Source organism: Cetorhinus maximus, chromosome 9 (assembly GCF_964194155.1).
Source record: "Cetorhinus maximus chromosome 9, sCetMax3.hap1.1, whole genome shotgun sequence".
Lineage (NCBI taxonomy): Eukaryota > Metazoa > Chordata > Chondrichthyes > Lamniformes > Cetorhinidae > Cetorhinus > Cetorhinus maximus.
This window is the reverse complement of record NC_135887.1, coordinates 47,537,514-47,562,432: the sequence shown is the minus strand read 5'-3', so window position 1 is coordinate 47,562,432 and position 24,919 is coordinate 47,537,514. Positions and strand designations below refer to the sequence as shown.

Sequence of the window (24,919 nt, the reverse complement as noted above, 5' to 3'; positions counted from 1 at the left end):
AAAATCTTTATTAAACTTTATGTCATATTTATTAACATGTCCTATCTCGTGTGACATTGTCACATGAGGGGGACAAGTTAATAATTTTTTTATTTTTCTATTTTTGAGGTTTTTTAAACTGTCACCAATCTCCCTGAGACAAGGAGCAGTGCGCTCTTTCACTCGCATGCACGAAAGAGCGCACTTTGACAGTTGGGGAATCCCTCCCCCCACCCTGCGCACAGGAAGCGCATAACGCTTCCCGTTGGGCAGCCCGCTGGGCAGGCCTTATTTGGCCCGCCCACTCAAAATGGTGGTGGGGCCTGTTTCGGCGGCGAAGTTCAGCTGCCCGCCTGCTGCCAAGCCGGTGGGGCCCACCTGCCCATCGAGGGCTAAATTCTGCCCAGTGCTTTTACATTTCCCAAAGATTACTGGTAAAATGGGTACTATGCTAATTTTTTGTGATACCCAGGAAGGTAAAGTCCAAAGACGTAGTGAAGCAATGAGAATTTGCATTCAAAGGGGAATATATGTATAAAAGAGTGAAGGCTGTGTATAAGGGTAAGCATTTTTAAGATCTAACAAATGTGAATAGCCTTCAGCATCTAGGCCACAAGTTGCTGCTTTCTAAGAACTGAAGTTAAGAGAACCCACTTTGAATTCAATTGGCTCAGGGTATCAAGTTTCTTTGCCTGGGTCTTTTAAAAATATGTCTTGCTGTTGCCTTAATGAAAGTGTAACTGGGAGTTAGATTAAGTAGGGGGTTTAGAAGTTATCATAGTCGTAATTTGTAGATCTATGTACTTAAAAACCATTTTTCTTGTTAATAAATGTTTAATCTAGTTTTGTAAAAAAATCTATAAGACTTGGTGGTCTTATTGCTACTGAATTCAATGTACGCATCTCAAAATTTATACAAATTGCAAAACAAGTTGTGGCAGTTGTTTCAAGTTTCCCTTTGGGATTTGAACAACTCAGCATTTACCATCGGCTGTGCCATAACACACTCCTCCTTTTTAACTGGAATGGCTGCATCATCCCTCCCCTTAGTGAAGACAGAGACAAAGTACTCATTGAGGACCCTGCCCTCATTTTCTGCATCAACCAACAAGTTACCATGCACATCTTTGATAGGCCCCACCCTTTCCTTAGTTGTTCTCTTGTTTTTAATGTACTGGCAAAACACCTTAGGATTTTCTTTGATTTTACCCACCAATATTTTTCGTATCTTCTCTTTGCTTTCCTAATTTCCAATTTTACTTCACCCCTGTACTTTCTATACTCGTCTAGGCTTTCTACAGTATTAAGCCTTTTGTGGCTGTCATAAGCTTTCTTTTTCTGCTTTATCTTGGCCTTTATGCTTCTGGATTTGGCAGTACCACCCTTTTTCTTTGTTGGGACATGGCTACACTGTGCCCGTAGAATCTCGCCTTTGCATGCCTCCCACTGATTTGACACAGTTTTTCCTTCTAATAGCTGTATCTAGTCCACTCTTACCAGCACACCTCTCAGCTTTGTAATTTATCTTCCCCCAATTTAGAACTTTTACTCTTGTTGTATCTTTGTCCTTTTCCATAATGATGCTAAATCTAACTATATTATAGTCACTATCTCCAAAATGGTCCCCCAATGCTACTTCATCCACTTTCCCAGCTTCATTTCCTAAGACTAAATCTAGAATTGCACCCCCTCACTTGTTACGTGCTGGCTCAAAAAGTTCTCTTGGATGCAGTTCAAGAATTTTGCGCCATCTGTGCCCTTCCCACTGTTTGTATCCCAATTGATATTAGGGTAGTTGAAGTCCCCAACAATTACTGCCCTATTGTTTTTGCACTCCCTTTCACTATTTGGGGGTCCACAATACACTTATCCATGAAAATGGAGACTATCCTTTCACACTCCTGAAGTGTGCCTTATAGATGGCTGACATGCTTTAGGGAGTCAGGAGGAGAGTTACTCACCACAGAATTCCAGGCAATTAACTGTTCTTGTAGCCACAGTATTTATGTGGCTGGTCCAGTTAAGTTTCTGGTTAATGGTAACCCCCAAGATGTTAATAATGAAGAATTCAGCAAAAACTTTACAACATGGTGATAGCTAGAGATCGAAAACTCCTCAACCTCACAAGAATGCTGAAAAACTAAGATAAACAAAATTTTCAACGGATTCTGAACTGAAAGAAGTTCTCAAATGAAGCTGCTGAGAAAGTTTGCCAGAAAAAGCTCCAGACAGAAGACCCTGGAAGCTAAAGGCAGGAGTCTTACTGCAGCAGAAAACTCTGTAGAATCTCCCTTGGAAGTCCAGCTTCAGCACGCAGAGTCCATAGAGCTGCAAGGGTGAGCTAAATCTTTATAACTTCTAGGCTGCAGCCAGTCCTGAGAAGCCCCTTTTGCTAATTCAGTCAGAAGCACCATTTGAACAAAACCTATCACTAATCCCAATCCCCGACCCCGAGCCTCAACTCATGGCCTCCAAGTTGAAAAAAAAAGAAAAATGAATAATTAATCTACTCAACTCTTGGGTGCCACCCGACCGACCAAATCAAAAACAGCAAGCCTGCAGTTAACATAAACACCTCGCTACTTGCAACGCTGCATTGCTGAGTGAATCAAGTCAGCAGACAGCCAACCCATGCAGTCATTATTAAATATTCTTCTTCCAGAAGCACGCTGCTGCCGTTTTATGAAGCCCGCCAAAACCAGCAAGCGCAGAAAATACCATTGTTCAGTAGTGAATGACAATGCCATCTTGGAAGCCTTTAAGCTCTTAAAGCTGTACCCACACTTTAAAAATTATCAACATGAATCACAATTCCACACTTCCAACTCCACTGGGACTCACCCAAGGCTCAGACCAGCCACAAAATTTGAGTCTTTGGAGGAAAAGAGTTAGAAGACACTGCATTGCTTCAGGTTTCAATAAAAAATCAGAAGAGGAGCAAGTAAAACACACTTCTTTATTCAATAGAGCCAATTGAAGATGACTTCATTGCATGACAGGATCCATCAAATTTGAGGAGGCCATAAAATCCTTTGATGTTTATTTCAACTTGAGATCCAACAAAATGTTTGAAAGAGCTAAATTCAATAAGAGAGTTAAATTGTCTGAGAAACTTGTTGATTCCTTCATAAATTATCTTTACAGGATGGCAGAGGGTGTGAATATGGAGATTTTAAGTCTGAACTCATCAGAGACAGAATCATGGTGGGTGTTGCTGAGGATTCACTCTCTGACATCCTACAAGTTAAAGATGATCTCACCTAGACAGGGCAAACCAGGTAGTTAGGCTATCTGAGCTACATGAGCAACACAGGGCAATCCTAAGGGGAGAGAGTATAACATGGGGGAGAAACAAACCCTCAGTGTAGCTTATCAGGTCACAAACACACAATGGACAATCCAAGTCAGGGAAAGCAATTTCTGAAATAAAAACAGAAAATGCTGGAAAAACTCAGCAGGTCTGACAGCATCTGTGGAGAGATAAAAATAGTTAACATTTCAAGTCCGTATGACTCTTCTTCAGAGCTGAAGAGAAGTAGAAATGTGATGGAATTTATACTGTTTAAGGGGGGTGGAACAGGTAAAGCAAGATAGAAGGCCAGTGATAAGTGGGGGCTAAGGGGGGATTGACAAAGATATCGTGGACACAAGACAAAGGGAGTGTTAATAGTGGTGGTGAAGGCTAAAGAAGATGCTGATAGCGGCATAAAGGTGAGAAGGCAGAACTAGAGTCAGCACTCTGAAAGAACAAGTGACAGATGGCCCTTTTGGGGAGGCTGGGGGGAGCGTGTGGAAAGGGGCAACGGTTGGGGAAAAGGATAGAAAAGGGGATGAAAAAGGGATAAAACAATGAATAAGTGAATAAAAATAAGTAGATAAAAATAAATTTTTTAAAAAGGAACTAAAAGAAGGGTGAAGATAGAGGAGAGAGTTCATGGTCTGAAATCTGCTGAATGGTCCATGGTCTACTGCATTCGCTGCTCCCAATGCAGTCTCCTCTACATTGGGGAGACCAAACACAGACTGGGTGATCGCTTTGCAGAACACCTTCGGTCTGTTCACAAGCATGACCCAGACCTTCCTGTCGCTTGCCATTTCAATGCACCATCCTGCTCTCATGTCCACATGCTGCAATGTTCCAGTGAAGCCCAACGCAAACTGGAGGAACAGCACCTCATCTTCCGACTAGGCACTTTATAGCCTTCCTGACTTAACATTGAGTTCAACATCTTCAGACCATGAACTCTCTCTTCTATCTTCACCCCTTTTCTAATCCCTTTTAAAATTTATTTTTATTTTTTATTTTTTTTTAATTTTTATTCATTTATTCATTGTTTTATCCCTTTTTCTATCCTTTTCCCCAACCACTGCCCCTCTGCCCCTCACCCCACGCCCTCCCCCAGCAAAAGGGCCATTTGTCACTTGTTCTATGTTGTTCTTTCACAAAGTGCTATCCTTGTTCTGGTATCAACACATTCTGCTTTATTACCATTATGCCACTATCAGCACCTTCTTCAGTCTTCACCACTGCCATTAACACTCCCTTTGTCTCGTGTCCATGACATCTTTGTCAATCTCTCCTGAGCCCCCACCTATCACGGACCTTCTGTCCTGCTTTACCTGCTCCACCCCCCTTAAACAGTATGAATTCCATCACATTTCTACTTCTCTTTAGCTCTGAAGACGAGTCATACAGACTTGAAACGTTATCTATTTTTCTCTCTCCACAGATGCTGTCAGACCTGCTGAGTTTTTCCAACATTTTCTGTTTTCATTTCTGATTTCCAGCATCTGCAGTATTTTGCTTTTATCTTAAAGCAATTTCTGAACCGTCAGCAGAGGGAACTTGCCAGTGCTGCAGTGTCAAATGCCCTCACAGGAATGATCAGTGTCCTGCGAGTACAGCCCAATGCTTCCACTGCAACAGAAAGGGACACTTTTGTAAACTGTGCAAGTCAAAGCCTCGGCACCACACAGATAACCCACGAGGTTGAGACCAAAAGCCTAGAAGACACACAGCCATGGTTCTTGGGTGAGATCAAAGTTTGTGCTTCATCATTTTGGAATGCTAACATCCTGGTAAAAGATCATCTAACAAATTTTAAATTAGATTCAGGTGCCAGTTGACAGTCCTGCCAGACAAGGAACCATGGTTCAAAGACTTCTGGCTTCAAACAGCAGACACCACTTTACGGAGCGGGGGAGTCCGATTCCCGGTTACCGGTATGATCCTGAAGACACTGAGGGTTGGCAGTAAACAGATCTTTGAACTGATGTACATCATCCGTAACCAGCCTTTCTCACTCCTGAGCATGGATGCCTGCGTAGCCCCGGATCTCCTCCAGACAACGGAGGATGTCAAGACTATCACTGTTGTTAGCCAGCCAGAACAGCACGGTTCTGAGTACTTGAACGCCAGAGAGTATTCAGACTCAGATTTCACCTTTGACCTCTCCTCTCTTTGCAGCGCAGCTTTGTCCATTATTGTTACAGGTTCCGGAAAGCCCCTAGTGGTCAGACCAACCAACCGCCCACAAAATTACCATTGCACTTCCAGTGGAAGTGGTACCAGATCTGCAGTCTGAGAAGCCTCCACCTGCAACTATGACCATGGTACAGCTGGTCGACACAGCAACCACTGTGTACACACTGCAGCTTCCAGTCAACATGCCACAACCACAAGGGATGATGGAACATGGTAACAGTCTCACCATCAACAACAAAATGCACAGGTGAGCGTACCACTCAACCTTCTTCTCGCCACAGGAATAGACTTCCTCAGCCTCAGAGGGCTTTGAGACAGCCCACATAGAGAAAGAAGAAGAAAAAGCAGCGCCAAGGAGATGAATGTCATGTACATCCACCCTGCATGAAACAATCGATTAACAGAAACCATGGATCAATGCAACAGCCAAACCAACCAGGGATGGTTCAACATTAAGCAATGGAAGAAAAGAATGAAAGCATACCCAAATGCCAGTCCAACCTCCAAGCCAACAACAAGAACCAGAACCAACAAAGCCTACCACTGGCAAATGAGATGTGGAAGGGTTACAGGGCCTCCAGACTGCCTGAACCTCTACCTTCAAGGATTTGAAGAGGGGAGATGGGGTGGTGAGAATGTTGTTAATGCTAATACTGTAATAGCAATAATGTTGGAATAGCATTAAGGTTGTAATAATAAAGTAAATGCATAAGACTTATAACAATGTAAGGCTTGAAGCAAACTAATGTAACTCGATATCCACGGGGGTAATGGCTTGGGGGGGAGGTGTAGTATAAGGGTTTGGTATATACAGGGTAAATATGGGACTGAGTACAGTACTTCCCACAGAGCGATGTAAGAAGGCACATGACCCAGACCTAGTTGAGCAGAGATATGTTAAGATCTAGACATGGAGACAGCTCCTTGCCTGTATGCTTTATCAGTATATGTGTATATAGTTACAGGTAGTTTATAAAGGCTTGCTGTTAACATACAGAAGGCTACAAAGACTTTAACAGACACATTCAGTAACCAACATCATTACAACAGGCACAACTGTTTCGTTATCTGCAGAGTTGCTAATGGAACTGCACACTGTACAATCATCAGTGAATATCCCCACTTCTGACCATATGATGGAGGGAAGGCCATGATGAAACAATTGAAGATGATGGCCCAAGGAACTCCAAAAGAAAAAAGGAACGAGGACTCGGTTGTGGTGAGGGTTGGGGAGGGGGTGGGAGGGGGTAAGTGGTGAATTCTTACACCATCTGCAACTTGTAAATCAGAAAAGATTGTGGAGTGAGGGGAAAGTGGGATGTATGAAGGAGGATTAGGTATGAGGATACCACTAACTTTAATGGCTTCAGCCCCACTGGGGCCACAGCCACAGCAATGCATTCCAAGCTGAGGTATGGGTGTGAGGCTTGCAGTAGTGCTAGGTTTGTGAGGGTGAGGTGAAGCATATGAACGTTAGGTATGAGTTCTGATTGGTAGGGATTATTGGTATGTTAGTCATGGAGGTATTGTGAATTAAGCAGTGGATGATGCTAATGATGCAGTTGATAGGATATGGCATTTGAAGGTGCATTCCCTGACACTGACCATTCAAATGAGGTCATTGGATTTGTTGTAGCACGGATCCTCCTTGGGGCTTGACTCCTGGCAGTGACCTTTATAACTATCTGTTCCCACAGTCTTTTTACAGTGGCACTGCAGGGCCTCTTGCAGATATAGGAATTATTTTGTCTTTTCTAGCTGCTCCACCACCCAGTGCAGTGTTCAAAGACCTTGGAACCCGCTCTTTCCCATGTTGTGCCATTTGTCACTATTTCCCAGGTCAAATTCACTTCCTACATGACTCCCAGCACCTGATCCAGTTACAGTGCCCCTCCTCTATTAGAGGTGCAGGCTAGCTTTAAGTGCCACTGGGAGATTATAGTTTTGGGCTCCTGGCTGACGTGTGTAGCCAATGAACAGGTGGTTAGAGCTGGCTGCATGCAGACACTGTTATAATGAGCAGACAGCACAAAGTTGATGTGCTTTCTTTGTTTCAATCAACGGATATGGGTCGCTTGCACATCACAATCCCCATGCACCTTTTCAGGGCTTATCCAATTTAGCCCCCATCATCTTCTATCAAGTCCAAAGCAGAACAATGGCACAATAGTTGTGGTAAGGTGAGTGGGGTCCTGGTTTGAATTTTTATGTCATATTTGCCAATGATAATTTTTATAGATAACACCATGTCATAAAAAACTGGAAAAAATACTTTGGTTTAAATTAATTTAAACTTAATTATTTTTTTAAAGCCTTAAATGTCTGGTTCAACTTCAATTATAAATTTCTAACTGTCCAAAGCTATACAGGTGGTAACCTTATTGCACAACACTGTTGTCTGATACCATATTCATTTAAATTTAAGTTTGCCTTTCAATTAAAAATTTACATTTGATACAATAATTTCACTTTGATTGGCACTTATAATTAGCAAGTTATAATATTGAGTAATATTTCGTAAATTTTAATTTATGCATGTAGGTGAAATTGTACTCAATAAGCCTGGAAATGGCTGGAGTTTGTGTCAACTCTTCTAGTTTAAAAAAATTCATGCGTGTGCTTGTTTACGCTATTGAGCGGGTGATACTAGAATGTTACATTAGCTGACACAAGCACAAGGATAATCCATCAATATTTTTCACAGTTGAATAAGCAAATTGGCTTCAAAATTTCAACGGTGCCATTGTGCTACTGCAAGTGAGGTGGACAGCACTTTTGCCTGCTGTGATGTCCTAATCCTGACCCATCTTAAAATGGGTTCAGGTAATTAACATACAGAGAGAGCAAAAACAATGCAAATCCAAACTGCATTGCCTCAGATACACTGGGGCAAGGGAATCAGGTAAACACTGCAGAGTTAGGGCAAGAAAAAGCCCTGAATGGGTTCCACTCAAGAGGTGCAGAGTGCAAAAAGTGGAGCTGGGCGAAGTGGAAACCTCCTTCTGCTAAGAGGGAAAATGGAAGCAATGGTTGAAACAGGGAACCTGGCAGAAAAGGATGACAATTAGATAACAGCAGCCACTGGCAAATTTCAAGACTGTGATTTGGTCATCCTCCTAAAAAAGATATGGAGCAGTATTAACAGGTTGTTTGGAGTTGGTGTTGGAAAAGTCATGCCATCTGCACTTTGTGGAGGGATGTCCTTATGGCACTTCCTTTTCACCCAGGACGTGGTAGAACAGTTGGAAATTTAATAATCTCTCCAGCGTTGTTAAGGAAAACTACTTTTTCTAGTAATGCCTTTATATGTGTGGTACTCCTTTGCATTCAATGCAAAGCACCAATTCATAGTCCCATAATGCTCTAAAACTGTCCACTGAACCTATGATCCTTTCTCCCATTCTGTATCACCAGTGTTGTTGTGTCTTTGATGAATGGACCACAGGAGACTCAGGTACAGATTACAATTGTTTATTCGAGCAATTGCAAGGAGGGCATCATCTCAATGCAGCTTGAGACAGTACTCTGCTAAACTACAAGTGTTCATCATATTTATACATTATTGGTCACGTACAAGAACAGTTTCCAGATTTCAATCTTGTCAACATATAGGTTTACATTAAACAGACAAGTCTCTGGTACAAAGGTACATGCATCATCTGACCCTACCTTCACCCAGGCAGAGACCTGCCTTCCTATCTAAGCTGGGACCATCTGTCCTTCCCCTATCTGTTGAACAGCACACTTAATCTATGTTATTGCCATCCTCTGACTCCAGTCTAACTCCCAGGACCTTGCTGGTGATTGCAAACCCTGAGGGTGTACAAAGTTTGAGAGTGTATAAGGTTCATCTGGTTTAACTGTTTAATTGTTGATTTACTGATTTGCGCTGGCCTGCCTATAGATTCTAATTTAAGTAATTCATTCCCTTATAATGAATTCTCCCTTACCATGAATTCTCATTTACTTTCTTCCCCCTAACAGTCCTCCCTTTTGGCCCTTGACTTAGCCCAAGGTAGCCAATTACAGTGGTGTCCGCTCCCCCCGCCACCCCCCCCTGCCACACCCCCGTCCCCCTTTACGCACCGCCACCCATTGATGCTGGCCAGTCATCCAGCTTTGGCATGTACGGGTATTGATCAAACCATCTGTATCATCTGGTCCTTTAATCCAAACCTCTGGCTTACCAGATTCCTACTCCATCTACTAAAACTCCCCCAACGCCACTTTTTTGTGACTTCCGGGTGCGATGAATCAATATCAGCTGAAGTATAACTAGGGCATGGGAGATAATCCCAATCCAGGGGTGTATCTGTACGTTCGAGCCCCAGTTCCACAGATCCTCCCACCATGTGGAAGAATCTATTTGTTCAATATCCGTCTTTAAGGCTCTAACCTGTTGCTGCCGTGTATAGTAAGTTCTGTAACAAAAACAAAAATACCTGGAAAAACTCAGCAGGTCTGGCAGCATCTTTGGAAGGGAGCACAGTTAACATTTCGAGTCCGCGTGACTCTTCAACAGAACTAAGGAAAATTAGAAAAGGGGTGAAATATAAGCTGGTTTAAGGTGGGGGGTTGGAACAAGAGAGCTGGATACAGGGCCAGTGATAGGTGGAAATAACCAAAAGATGTCACAGACAAAAGGATAAAGTGGTGTTGAAGGTGGTGATATTATCTAAAGGAATGTGCTAATTAAGGGTAGAAAGCAGGACAAGCAAGGTACAGATAGCCCTAGTGGGGGTGGGGTGGGGTGAAGGAATCAAAAAAGGCTAAAAGGTAGAGATAAAACAATGGATGGAAATACATTTAAAAATGTAGGTGGGAAAAGAAAAATCTATATAAATTATTGGGAAAAACAAAAAGGAGGGGGAAAAAATCAGAAAGGGGGTGGGGATGAAGGAGAGAGTTCATGATCTAAAATTGTTGAACTCATTATTCAGTCCGGAAGGCTGTAAAGTGCCGAGTCGGAAGATGAGGTGCTGTTCCTCCAGTTTGCGTTGAGCTTCACTGCAACAATGCAGCAGGCCAAGGACGGACATGTGGGCATGAGAGCAGGGTGGAGTGTTGAAATGGCAAGCGACAGGGAGGTCTGGGTAATGCTTGCGGACAGAACGAAGGTATTCTGCAAAGCGGTTACCCAGTTTGCGTTTGGTCTCTCCAATGTAGAGGAAACCACATTGGGAGCAACGAATGCAGTAGACTAAGTTGAGGGAAGTACAGGTGAAATGCTGCTTCACTTGAAATGAGTGTTTGGGCCCTTGGACGGTGAGGAGAGGGGAAGTAAAGGGGCAGGTGTTGCATCTTCTGCGGTTGCATGGGAAGGTGCCATGGGAGGGGTTTGAAGTGTACGGGGTGATGGAGGAGTGGACCAGGGTGTCATGGAGGGAACAATCCCTACGGAATGCCGCCGGTGGGGTGAAGGGAAGATGTGTTTGGTGGCGTCATCATGCTGGAATTGGCGGAAATGGCGGAGGATGATCCTTTGAATGCGGAGGCTGGTGGGTTGATAAGTGAGGACAAGGGGGACCCTATCATGTTTCTGGGAGGGAGAAGAAGGTGTGAGGGCGGATGCGCGGGAGATGGCCTGGACACGGTTGAGGGCCCTGTCAACCACTGTGGGTGGAAAACCTCGGTTAAGGAAGAAGGAGGACATGTCAGAGGAACTGTTTTTGAAAGTGGTATCATCAGAACAGATGCGACGGAGGTGAAGGAACTGAGAGAATGGGATGGAGTCCTTACAGAAAGCGAGGTGTGAGGAGCTGTAGTCGAGGTAGCTGCGGGAGTCGGTAGGCTTGTAATGGATATTGGTGGACAGTCTATCACCAGAAATTGAGACAGAGAGGTCAAGGAAGGGAAGGGAAGTGTCAGAGATAGACCATGTGAAAATGATGGAGGGGTGGAAATTGGAAGCAAAATTAATAAAATTTTCCAGGTCCAGACGAGAGCATGAAGCAGCACCGAAGTAATCATCGATGTACCGGAGAAAGAGTTGTCGGAGGGGGCTGGAGTAGAACTGGAACAAGGAATGTTCCACATACCCCATAAAGAGACAGGCATAGCTGGGGCCCATGCGGGTTCCCATAGCTACACCTTTTATTTGGAGAAAGTGAGAGGAGTTTAAGGAGAAATTGTTCAGGAGCAGGCTGAGATGATCGGTCTGCCGGGACAGTCCTGTTTGTGGATTTTGGGTAGGAGATAGAAGCGGGCCGTCTGAGGTTGGGAGACTATCAGGTTGGAAGCTGTGGAAGGAAGATCTCCAGAGGAGATGAGGTCAGTAACAGTCCTGGAAATAATGGCTTGATGTTCAGTAGTGGGGTCATGGTCCAGGGAGAGGTAGGAGGAAGTGTCTGCGAGTTGACGCTCAGCCTCTGCGAGGTAGAGGTCAGTGTGCCAGGCAACAACAGCACCACCCTTGTCAGCCGGTTTGATGACAATGTCAGGGTTGGGCCTGAGAGAACGAAGTGCAGCAAGTTCAGAGAGAGACAGGTTAGAATGGGTGAGAGGAGCAGAGAAATTGAGACGACTAATGTCACGCCGACAGTTCTCAATGAAAAGATCAGGAGAAGGTAAGAATCCAGAGGGAGGGGTCCAGGTGGAGGGAGAATATTGGAGGTGGGTAAAAGGATCCGTTGAACGGGGAGAGGACTCCTGCCCAAAGAAGTGAGCACGCAGACGAAGACGGCGGAAGAAGAGTTCAGCATCGTGCCGAGCCCGAAATTCATTGAGATGAGGGCGTAGGGTATAAAACTAAGTCCTTTGCTGAGCACTGAACGTTCAGCGTCGGAGAGGGGAAGGTCCAGCGTCGGAGAGGGGAAGGTCAGGGGGTATGTTGACTACATGGCCGGGGCTGGGATTGGAAGACGGGATGGGGACAGAGGGGCAGGCAGGAGTGGAGGGTCCTGGATGGGTGTTGGTGTCGATGAGTTGTTGGAGCTTGCGTTCCTTTGCACCTGAAAGAAAGAGACAAAGTTTCTTGTTGAGGCGTCGGATGAGACGAAGAATAAAATGAAACTGGGGGCACGCGCAGCTTTGAAAAAGGGTGCGGCGGTGCTGCTGGAGGGAGAGGTCGAGTGTGTTCATATGGCGGCGCATGGCACTGAGTGTGGATCTCGGAATGCGACGAGAACAGCAATCCGAGAAGCGCTGTATGTCCCGGAGATACCTGTAATCCTGGGTGGGTTCGAAACATGAGGGATGGAACAGCGGTTGAAATCCACGTGGGGTAATTTGGAGACGGAGACAGTCACTGAGAAAGGAAATATGGCTGTGAAAGCGGGTTTTAGTAAACACCTTGTCAAACACCAGGAGAGAAATGGAAAGCAATGAAGGTGAACAAGGCAAAAGAGAGATACGAAAATCCTGACGAAGAGAAGAGCAAAACTTCTTCAAGGTAGGCATTCCTAGAAGAGTAGTGGCAGTCAATTAAACACTAAGATAAAAACAAAAAACTGCGGATGCTGGAAATCGAAAACAAAAACAAAAATATTCTCCCTCCACCTGGACATCCTCCCTCTGGATTCTTACCTTCTCTTGATCTTTTCATTGAGAACTGTTGGCGTGACATTAGTCGTCTCAATTTCTTTGCTCCTCTCACCCATTCTAACCTGTCTCTCTCTGAACTTGCTGCACTCCGTTCTCTCAGGTCCAACCCTGACATTGTCATCAAACCCGCTGACAAGGATGATGCTGTTGTTGTCTGGCGCACTGACCTCTACCTCGCAGAGGCTGAGCGTCAACTCGCAGACACTTCCTCCTACCTCTCCCTGGACCATGACCCCACTACTGAACATCAAGCCATTGTTTCCAGGAGATCTTCCTTCCACAGCTTCCAACCTGATAGTCTCCCAACCTCGGACGGCCCGCTTCTACCTCCTACCCAAAATCCACAAACAGGACTGTCCCGGCAGACCGATCATCTCAGCCTGCTCCTTCCCCACAGAACTCATTTCTCGCTATCTTGACTCCATTCTCCCTCCCCTTGTCCAGTCCCTTCCCACCTACATCCGTGATTCCTCTGACAGCCAACATCATATCAACAATTTCCAGTTCCCTGGCCCCAACCGCTTCCTCTTCACCATGGACGTCCAATCCCTCTACACCTCCATCCCCCACTGGGATGGTCTGATGGCTCTCCGCTTCTTCCTCGAACAGAGGCCCGAACAATCCCCATCCACCACTACTCTCCTCCATCTGGCTGAACTTGTTCTCACACTGAACAATTTCTCCTTAAACTCCTCTCACTTTCTCCAAATAAAAGGTGTAGCTATGGGAACCCGCATGGGCCCCAGCTATGCCTGTCTCTTTATGGGGTATGTGGAACATTCCTTGTTCTAGTCCTACTCCAGCCCCCTCCGACAACTCCTTCTCTGGTTCATCGATGATTACTTCGGTGCTGCTTCATGCTCTCGTCTGGACCTGGAAAATTTTATTAATTTTGCTTCCAATTGCCACCCCTCCACCATTTTCACATGGTCCATCTCTGACACTTCCCTTCCCTTCCTTGACCTCTCTGTCTCAATTTCTGGTGATAGACTGTCCACCAATATCCATTACAAGCCTACCGACTCCCACAGCTACCTCGACTACAGCTCCTCACACCTCGCTTCCTGTAAGGACTCCATCCCATTCTCTCAGTTCCTTCGCCTCCGTCGCATCTGTTCTGATGATACCACTTTCAAAAACAGTTCCTCTGACATGTCCTCCTTCTTCCTTAACCGAGGTTTTCCACCCACGGTCGTTGACAGGGCCCTCAACCGTGTCCGGCCCATCTCCCGCGCATCCGCCCTCACACCTTCTTCTCCCTCCCAGAAACATGATAGGGTCCCCCTTGTCCTCACTTATCATCCCACCAGCCTCCGCATTCAAAGGATCATCCTCCGCCATTTCCGCCAACTCAAGCATGATGACACCACCAAACACATCTTCCCTTCACCCCACCGGCAGCATTCCGTAGGGATTGTTCCCTCCGTGACACCCTGGTCCACTCCTCCATCACCCCGTACACTTCAACCCCCTCCCACGGCACCTTCCCATGCAACTGCAGAAGATGCAACACCTGCCCCTTTACTTCCCCTCTCCTCACCGTCCAAGGGCCCAAACACTCATTTCAAGTGAAGCAGCATTTCACCTGTACTTCCCTCAACTTAGTCTACTGCATTCGTTGCTCCCAATGCGGTTTCTTCTACATTGGAGAGACCAGACGCAGACTGGGTGATCGCTTTGCAGAACACCTTTGTTCTGTCCGCAAGCATTACCCAGACCTCCCTGTCGCTTGCCATTTCAACACTCCACCCTGCTCTCATGCCCACATGTCCGTCATTGGCTTGCTGCATTGTTGCAGTGAAGCTCAACGCAAACTGGAGGAACAGCACCTCAGCTTCCGACTCGGCACTTTCGGACTGAATATTGAGTTCAACAATTTTAGATCATGAACTCTCTCCTCCATCCCTACCCCCTTTCTGATTCTTCCCCCTCTTTGTTTTTTCCAATAATTTATATAGATTTTTCTTTTCCCACCTATTTCCATTATTTTTAAATGTATTTCCATCCATTGTTTTATCTCTACCTTTTAGCCTTTTTTGATTCCTTCACCCCACCCCACCCCCACCCCCACCCCCACTAGGGCTATCTGTACCTCGCTTGTCCTGCTTTCTACCCTTAATTAGCACATTCCTTTAGATAATATCACCACCTTCAACACCACTTTATCCTTTTGTCTGTGACATCTTTTGGTTATCTCCACCTATCACTGGCCCTGTATCCAGCTCTCTTGTCCCAACCCCCCCTCCCCCTTAAACCAGCTTATATTTCACCTCTTTTCTATTTTTCCTTAGTTCTGTTGAAGAGTCATGCGGACTTGAAATGTTAACTGTGCTCCCTTCCACAAGTGCTGCCAGACATGCTGAGTTTTTCCAGGTATTTTTGTTTTTGTTTTCGATTTCCAGCATCCGCAGTTTTTTGTTTTTGTTTTTATTTTAGTAAGTTCTGTATACCTGCTGAGCCTGTCTCCGAATCGCGGTGTGATGCTCTGGTAATAGGGGAATTTCATAGGAGAATTGATTCAGATACTGTGTCAGGTTATCCTTAAGGCTTTGCTTGACCTGAATAGTAATCGTTCATCTCTTGTATATTTCAACCAGTTCCACTTTCCCTACCCTTGCTGGCGCCTGTGGGTGTAGGCACACTGAATGATTATGGACGGGGCATATCCGGTTACCCCCAAACTGGATTCTTTCCTGCCACGTGGTGATGCAATATCTCCCATTCCCCATGTATGCAACATGGGTCGGGTTTTTTTGCAGCCCATCTAGTTTCCATTGTATAGCTTGCTGCTGCTTTAAATCCACTTAGCTTCATCTGTCTCATATATTGGGTGTGCATACTACTGCAGTGGCCTCTATCCTACACTCTTCTAATGTGGTACTAACTATATTCCCTTCTATGTCTACTGCGTATGGTGGAATACCGTGATACTTAATATAATAATCCCCCCGTATAACCCCAATATTTTCTACTCTATATACTGTCCTGCCGGGTGTTGACATAGATATGACAGGTATTACTAATACAATGCCTATTAGCATATTACTATTCACTATACATTCAACATTCATTTTATATACTCGTGTTAAACCTCTGAGCTGGCAACCGGTCAAGTCATAATCCTTGTGTCGTGAAAGATTAAATAAATGCTCATTAGTTACCCATAAAGGAACTACCCCTTCATTAATTTTTCTTAAGTTCTCTCAGGCTTGTTCCGGTGCCCAAGATCCATAGGTGCTGCAAACATCATTTCTGCTCACTTCGTCTGAAATATTTTTCCCTATTTTGTTATGAATTCCCTGTCCCCGCTCTAGAATCTCCTTAAGCTTAAAGCTCAGGGTACAGACCTTCTGGTCAACAGTTGCCAGGTTCTGAATTAACCACCGATGTCCCTAAATTGAATATCGTAGCGGCATCATTTATCAGGCTGCGCTTAACACGGTTCCCTCCCAAGCCTGATCGCATCTCGCCGTTGAACTGAGATGCTTCAGTCATCAGCTGGCCCATTCAAGCCGTATATAGTGCTCGAATATGGGTTGAGCACCACTGGGGCGGCGCAATTCCGGATATGTTCAAGACTACGGGTACCAGCTCGTGATGTACATTATCATACAAAACTTCTGATTAACCAGTACCAAACCATTCGTTGGTCCTGGATGCATAGTTGGACAAGGTGGGTCAGTCGGTGTGGTTTGAGGGGTTTCAATTATCTCTACTCGGATTGTGGAAGTAGATGCGGAAGGTGGCTGGATGGTGGCGGACCTCCCACGCCCGATCTGAAGTAAACTCTTACTACAATTCGAAAGCACTTGTTCTCCTACTGTTACATTTATCATTCCCCGTTGCATGTTGCATTCCGCACTGTCCGTGCTGCACCAAAGTTCCTCCTGCGGTGTGGGATGAGCAGTGATGGTCCCCGACCTTGTTGCCAGTACTGATACGCCCACGACCAGGATCGTAGATCTGTGGAGACATTAACATCGGCTCCCGTTCTCCGGGTTACCGCTCAGTTAATTGTCATGTGTCTTTAACTGCGTGTAATGCCTCCATTTACTTCCCGTTCTCATATCTACAAGTGCGCATGTATCACCTGTCATAATTACCTCGTATGGTCCATGCCTATTCGCTCCGAGCTCACCTTGACCATCACCTTATTCCCCACTTGATCCATTGTTGCTCTTTGGATTTGCCTGTTACCATATCCTTAATCACCTGTCGGTCTCTGACTTCCTTCCTTAACTCATGCAATTGCTTACTTATTTCCCTCACATAGTCTCGCATCCTTCCTTTTAGTGGTCCTACATCTCCCACTTCTACTATGATTCCCTCGGGTAACTACATTGCTCTCCTTGTCATTATTTCAAATGGGGGGAACCCGGCGGTCCTGCTTGGGGTAGCCCCTAAGGCACATTAGAATATTGGGCTGTTCCCTGTCTCTTGAATTGCTTTTGTGATTGATATTTTTTTTTAAGTTCAGTTCACCCTTTCCCCGAGCTCTGTGGCTGGTAGGGAATGTGGAATTTCTGTTTATATTTAAATTTATACATTTCTTTAATGACTCTTCCTGTGAAATGAGTTCCCTGATCTGAATCCATCTGGATAGGCACCCTCCACTCCTTCCAGTCTACTGTCTCCTGCTGTTGTCCCACGTTGGACCTCAATTCCTTAAACTGCCGACACAACTCTACAATGCACCTTCTTATCCTATCTTTCGATGGCTCGGTATCTTCACTTCCAGTGATGGTTCTCTCTGTGAGCCGCTTAACTCTGTCTGTCATCATAGTGTTAATCCTGTGGCCTTACTTTTTGTACCTCGCAGGCACGTTAATACAATCAGTAATACATCTATTTAGCCTTTTTCTAGCTTTCCCTTTACCTGTATCCATCTTGTGGCAAATTGTTGTTAAGTATTATTTCTCCTTACCTTTCAATTGCCTGAACTATAGATTCCACATAGTATCACCATTAAGTTTTTTTTTACCATGATCATCCTAAGATCGTCTTGAGTTCAGTTTCTCTATTGTCAACGAGGATCTCTGTCTCTAGATCTTTGCTTATCTCCCCCAGTGTCTTTCCAATGTCTCAGTTGATGGTCAGATTATCAAATTCACTTCCCTTAAATGTTTGTATATTGTGTCCTCTTTCCCTAACTCTTTCTCCTATTTGCCTCATAACATTTTACACATGCAACAGCTACCATCTTATCTTGTTCAGGTTGCCTGGAGAGACTTTAAAATATTCTCATAACAGTTTTAAAAACAGAAATCAGGCATTGACATGCTTTGCTTCCTTATCTTCTTCTCAAACAACATCTTATTGTCCCACTAAATTATGTCTGACTTTTTTTTTGCATTATCCCAGGTTCATTAACTGGGCCAAAAATTGGATTTCTGCCAAACTTTGTCAAGGTCTTGAGCTTAGCTTCATATTTTGGGAACAGACTTTACAAATACAAAAGCTTGCAGCATTTGAATTAGTGCCAATTGTTGTCAAACCTTTTAAAATGAAAATTCCCTTTTGAGAAATTATCAGGAACCAAACCTCAAATTTTAAACTTTGTAAGAACTGTAATTTACACTATCATAATTAAAACTACCTCTTTTTTATGTGTATTGATTTGTATCCAAGTTATAATTCCCATATGTTTATCGACACATTCTTTATCTTAGATAGCATCCTAGCGATTCAAAAGTAACCTTCTAAACTACACTGCACTTTACACCTCAAGATTGTCCCAAATTCAAATTACAGTGCTGTTGGGATGCAGATTTCCTTTCATATTTAATTCATCTCATCAAAAGATTTTTATCCATTGGAACCACCTAGACCATGTGTTTATTCCTTTTGGTTTTCCTAGAATCCCTTGAACTTCAGGTAATTTTTCCCCTCAGAATTTTAGAATACTAACTCGTATGAGTTAATGTAACTCGTATGTATCAATCCCAATCAGCTTGGAAGCTAGTGATGCTAGTCTGCAAGGGGGTGGTACAAAGGTTGGTTCATCTAACCTTGCCTAGCTTCATGATACCTTCAAATTGTGACCCTTTTTGCCAGAAACCTCAACTCAAACCTTATACTCAAAACTTGGAATGCTTTAGTATACTTTTCCTTTAATCTAACATGGGGCTTTCAACTCTAAAGTGCTGAACTACACACACAAATGACAATTAAGGAAGAAAACACATTAAAGCTCACATACAAATGCTTCCTTGCACACAAACAAACATACATTTAGAGGTGTGTATTTATATTCCTGTATCCTTAACTTAACACCTTCAAATTCTCATATTCTAAACTAAACTTCAAATAGCAGTGGGGGAAAAAGAGAGATCTTTACTTGGAATATTGCGTGCAATTCTGGTCACCACATTACCAGAAGGATATGGAGGCGTTGGAGGGTGCAGAGGAGGTTTACCAGGATGCTGCCTGGACTGGAGGTTATTAGCTATGACGAGAGGTTGGAGAAACTTGGATTGTTCTCACTAGAGTGACGGAGATTGAGGGGCGACTTGATAGAAGTTTACAAAATTATGAGTGGCATGGACAGAGTAGATAGTCAGATGCTTTTTCCCAGGGTGGAAGAGTCAATTACTAGGGGACATAGATTTAAGGTGAGAGGAGAAAACTATAGAGGAGATGTGCGGGGCAAGTTTTTTACACAGAGGGTAGTGAGTGTCTGGAATTCGCTGCCAGAGGAGGTGGTGGAAGCAGGTACGATAGTGGTGTTTAACAGGCAGCTTGACAAATACATGAATAGGATGGGAATAGAGGGATACGGACCAATTCTCATTGAAACACATTAAACTGCTCCCAGGTACTTTCATGAGCTGTGAAACAAGACAATTCCAATTTCCGCACATAATGAAGCCAAGCGGGAGGAGACACCTGTTTCTCAATGATCAGATATTGGAGTTGATGAAGAATACATGAATAGGATGGGAATAGAAGCATACGGACCCCCGGAAGTGCAAAATGTTTTAGTTGACGGGCAATATGATCGGCGCAGGCTTGGAGGGCCGAAGGGCCTGTTCCTGTGCTGTACTTTTCTTTGTTCTTTGTTCTTTGAAGGCTCCACCCATAGGGACAATCAAACTGATGAAAGCTCACATTTCCCCTGCTACTGCCTGTCAGTGCTTATTAACGCCCCTAGGGGTACCTCCCTTTTCTCTCTTTCACTCTCTCTTCAGCACAAGCAGCTCTTGTAGCGGACCTTTCGGGTCCCAATCTTCCTTCCTCATTTTCAGGAAAATCTCGTCATCCCGCACGGGACATTATATACCCCCAATTTGTTTCTCCCTCCCCCAAGGCTTCCTTAACTGCCTCCTCAAAGTCCCTGTGCAGGGCTGTCGCCTTCTCCAGATCTGGGACGTCCTCAGGTTTCGCCCGGTCTCCACTCCTAAACTGTAGGGGTAATCTTCCCCAAATATCCCCTGGGCACTTCGCCTTCACCGATATGTGAGTATCGAGGGAGTGCATTGTATGGAAATCTTGCATTTCCCGCAATTTGGTCCAAAAATCTGGGTTGCTATGCCGAGGTTTAAGTCTCGGCAATTCTTTAAAGCAAAACCTGCTTCTCCCCCGGGCTGAATGGTATGTGCTTAACCTTCTCTATAACCCTCTCAAATTCCTCATCCCCTCCCCACCCCTGGGCCTCCTTACTCTCTTCGCCTTTTAATTCATCTTTCCTGACTTTACTTTTCCCAACGGTTATTGCCATAGGGGCCATGGGATTCAATGGGCACAGTGGGGCGGCTGGTTCATATGAGGGCGGAACTGCCTCAGCTCCTTCGTAGGTTTCTCCTTCGGAACTTTCCCCCTCTTGATCAGTGTCAATGCAGGCTGCTGCTGCCACTGTTCTGATCTGTCCTGGATCTGACTTTGTTTCTCTCTCTCTAATCGACTGGAATTTAGTATTAACCCTTCTGCACAACTGTAGGTACAGTGTGATAACAACCATCATCCCTTTCTTTTCCTTATCCTTTTTTTGCTCTAACCACCACCTTTTTTGTTCCCCGGGGGTTCCCTGTGGGTTCCACCCCTCCTTCTGTATTTTTAGTGATTCGTTTTGACTGCTGTTCCGCTTTGAACCTCGTAATGGAGTCCGCGGTTCCCCAGTCGAGTTCCATAGCGCTATTTTGTTTCCCTGACTATAGGACTATTCCTATTTTCCGTATATCTCTGCGCGGTACGTTCGCAAGGTCCTAACAACTTAGTTATCTGAGGTATGTATGTGCGGTTTAACTGGAGTCTGGCCTCCCTGCGCAGCTTCGGCTAAGGTTATATTTCAAACCGTAACCCACCAGCACGGCTCTGCCTCCTCTCAACTGGGGTCTGGCCTCCCTGCGCGGCTTCGGCTAAGGTTATATTTCAAACCATAACCACGCCAGCACGGCTCTGCCTCCTCTTACTGGGTAATGGTTCCAGCCTTCCTGCGTGGCTTTGGCCCCACTAGCCCGCCTGCACGGCTCCGCCTATTACCCCTGACGCCTCCTATCTCCTGTCCTGAGTCCTCCTCTTGATTCTTTGATACTTGACCGGATCATTCTCGGGTAGGCCTGCTGCACTAACTACGGGTGGTAAATGAATATACTCATTCACTTTGCAGAGCCGTCCCAAGGATCCAATCCAAGTATCCTGCCGACTATGCCAAATTGTTGTGGTGTCTTTGATGAATGGACCACAGGAGACTCAGGTACAGGTTACAATTGTTTATTCGAGCAATTGCAAGGAGGGCATCATCTCAATGCAGCTTGAGACAGTACTCTGCTAAACTACAAGTGTTCATCATATTTATACATTATTGGTCACGTACAAGAACAGTTTCCAGATTTCAATCTTGTCAACATATAGGTTTACATTAAACAGACAAGTCTCTGGTACAAAGGTACATGCATCATCTGACCCTACCTTCACCCAGGCAGAGACCTGCCTTCCTATCTAAGCTGGGACCATCTGTCCTTCCCCTATCTGTTGAACAGCACACTTAATCTATGTTATTGCCATCCTCTGACTCCAGTCTAACTCCCAGGACCTTGCTGGTGATTGCAAACCCTGAGGGTGTACAAAGTTTGAGAGTGTATAAGGTTCATCTGGTTTAACTGTTTAATTGTTGATTTACTGATTTGCGCTGGCCTGCCTATAGATTCTAATTTAAGTAATTCATTCCCTTATAATGAATTCTCCCTTACTATAAATTCTCATTTACTTTCTTCCCCCTAACACCAGCTACTGACAAATACACCTTCCCTCAAATGTGTGCCATGCATGAGAAAGCCTCCTAAATTACATCTGTCCTTTCTTGATTTCTACCCTGTTACAAATGTATGTGTCAAACTGTTCCACGAAAAGGCTTCAGCCTTCATTACTATACTCATGTCTTCTCTTTTCCTGTCTTTCACAGGACACCCCATAACATCAGGCTATCTTAGGTCACAAGCAGTGGTCTCCACTACAAACGATACTGATCTCCTTCAAGAAGCAGCTTTGGGGATCCTGAGAGCCATCTAGTGGATCCTATGGTAAACAGAGAAAAAAGAGGGCCAGTTGCTTTTCCCTGCCTGGTTGACGCTCTGTAACTACAAAGATGAAAAAAGAAATGTTTTTATAAGAGCTTCCATCTCACCAAGGAGGCTTCAAGCCTATCCACATCCAACAACCTGCTCAAAAAACTCTGCTCAAATTTTGACCGCTGTGACAAATTCTACCACAGCAGCTGAGACAATTCATAACATTCTAAAACAATCAACAACATTCTAAATAAAACAACCCATGACATCTAAAAAATAGCCAATTCGTCCTATCTCCCAATGTTAAATGATCCTTTAAAAAATTCCAGGATGCAGATCCGCAACTTCGTCATAAACTAATCAGCTCTTCCTTAGGCCATACCCAATTGAGTATCAAGTTTCATTAAAATACACCCTTTAGTTTGAGATATATTGTTTACAGACAAACAGGGGCAAAAACATTACTGCCACCCCAATTCAGTAGCGAAGGTAATGATCATGAAACTACCAGATTGATGTTAAAAAAAAATCTGGTTCACTAATGTTCTTCAGGGAAGGAAATCTGCCATCGTTACTCGGTCTGGACTATGTGATTCACAGTAATGTGGTTGACTCTTAACTACTGTCTGAAATAGCCCAGTGAGCCAGTTGTATCAAACTGCTACAGATAACTATGAGACTTCAGCCACATTGTGTCTTAGTGAAAGCTCCTACTCAAAAAAGATTAATTTAGAAGTAATTCATGTGGGTGAGCTAATCAGCAGTCTGATTCCATACATGTGATTTTGTTGACTCTTGTAGCTGAGTCTTCTTAATAGAGAATAGGCTCAAAATGGTGATAAAAGCACTTGTTTATTTATGACTTCTGTACCGCCTTCCTCCAGGCAACTGTAATCAGCTTTAATGTATACTGAGGAACCTGACAAGGATGATATATAAAGAACATTGGATCTGAACTCTCATTAATATTACAAGGATTTAATTGTTAGACTTTGATGACAATAAATTTATGGTTCTTCACTAGCAGCTAAATTATGCCACAAATGAGTGTATTAATGTATTTCACATTTACTCTGTAAATAAGTTTTGTGATTATCCTTGACCTTGTCACCTAAATTTAAATTTGTTTCAATGGTCATAAAGGGAAGCAGTCAAGTTGAAAAAAAGTTACTGGAAATGGTCACCGTTCCCACTACAATGATAATGCAAACCAAATTTGTCATCCATGATTGTTTCATAGCTTTACACAAATTACACAAATGGTATGCTGCACTGATTGGATATTTTTCACCCCACAGTTCAAGCTTATGAAAATAAGATTTTATTTTGTCATATACATATTGATTTTAAATAAATTGAGGTAATAAGTATTAACAATGTCAGAAAGCTGAATCGTTTCCTGAACATAATTGGGTAATTAGGCAGAACTACATCACTAAATAATGAAGATTTATCCATTTTGTTATGTTTTTGTAACAAGTTACTTTTCCAATTGTTTTAATGGATTTGCAAAAATGATGAGAGTAAATTTAATAAAATCTATAATTAACTTAGGTTTTACTTCAACAGTAATAAAATTCTGTTTATTTATTTTGTGTGTTGAATATTCTGATAAGCTTGAATTAAACTTATTTAAATGTGATGTTGATTTGATAAGGGGAATATAGTTTGTCGCCAGTACAAAGTCTGGATACTGATGAAGAAGGTACAAGGTCAGCTGCTGCTTTATAGCCTTTATAATTCACATTAAGATAATATAGATTTATGCAATTTCCTTATATTTTTTGCTGTTTTCTTTATCTTATTTTCTCTTATTGACCAAATGAGGAACGGTAATTATCATTTTAGCCCAGAAATTGTAATTGGCCCGTCATTGGGGCTTAACAGTGTGTAACTGGAAGGTTTTTTTAAAGAGCATGTTCTGCTGTCTATTAACTCCCAATACTGCTGTTTTCAGCTACAAGAATAAATCATGGAATCTATATTTCACAAGGCTGGTTGACCAAAGGGGCATCAGAAGTGATTTGCACAAGAGCAGTCGCTATATAGCCTAAAGAGGCATTTAAATTTCTGTATCAGTGCAGGGCAAAGGTTTGTATAATAAAGCCAGCATGCATCATGTTTCTATGAAGTCTGGATGTGCTTATTTCATGAGTTGAAGAGTAGAAGAACTCATTCATGGAGGGCCATCATTTATGGTACAGAAGGGCACCCTCCATTAAAGCAGTGGTTCTCAAACATTTTTGGTTGAAGGATCCTCTTTAAAATGGATCAGTAATCACAGACACCACCCCCTACCCTCCATCTACACACTATACTATATAAAAGTGCTGTATGAAATGGTGTTTTAATAACGTTTTTAAGAAAGCAGGTACATACTTAAAGATACCAGTGAGATAGATGTGCC

At 43.7% G+C, this 24,919-nt stretch overlaps 1 long non-coding RNA gene across 1 annotated transcript in view; it reads left to right on the top strand.

The window, feature by feature from the left end:
- The window catches only part of LOC144684202 (uncharacterized), a 54,698-nt gene extending 30,081 nt beyond the window's left edge, over positions 1-24,617 (top strand). The window contains exon 3 of the long non-coding RNA XR_013577447.1: positions 22,407-24,617. This is a non-coding gene — a long non-coding RNA (uncharacterized LOC144684202). The remainder of the gene's footprint in view (positions 1-22,406) is intronic.
- The last annotated feature ends 302 nt before the right edge of the window (positions 24,618-24,919 follow it).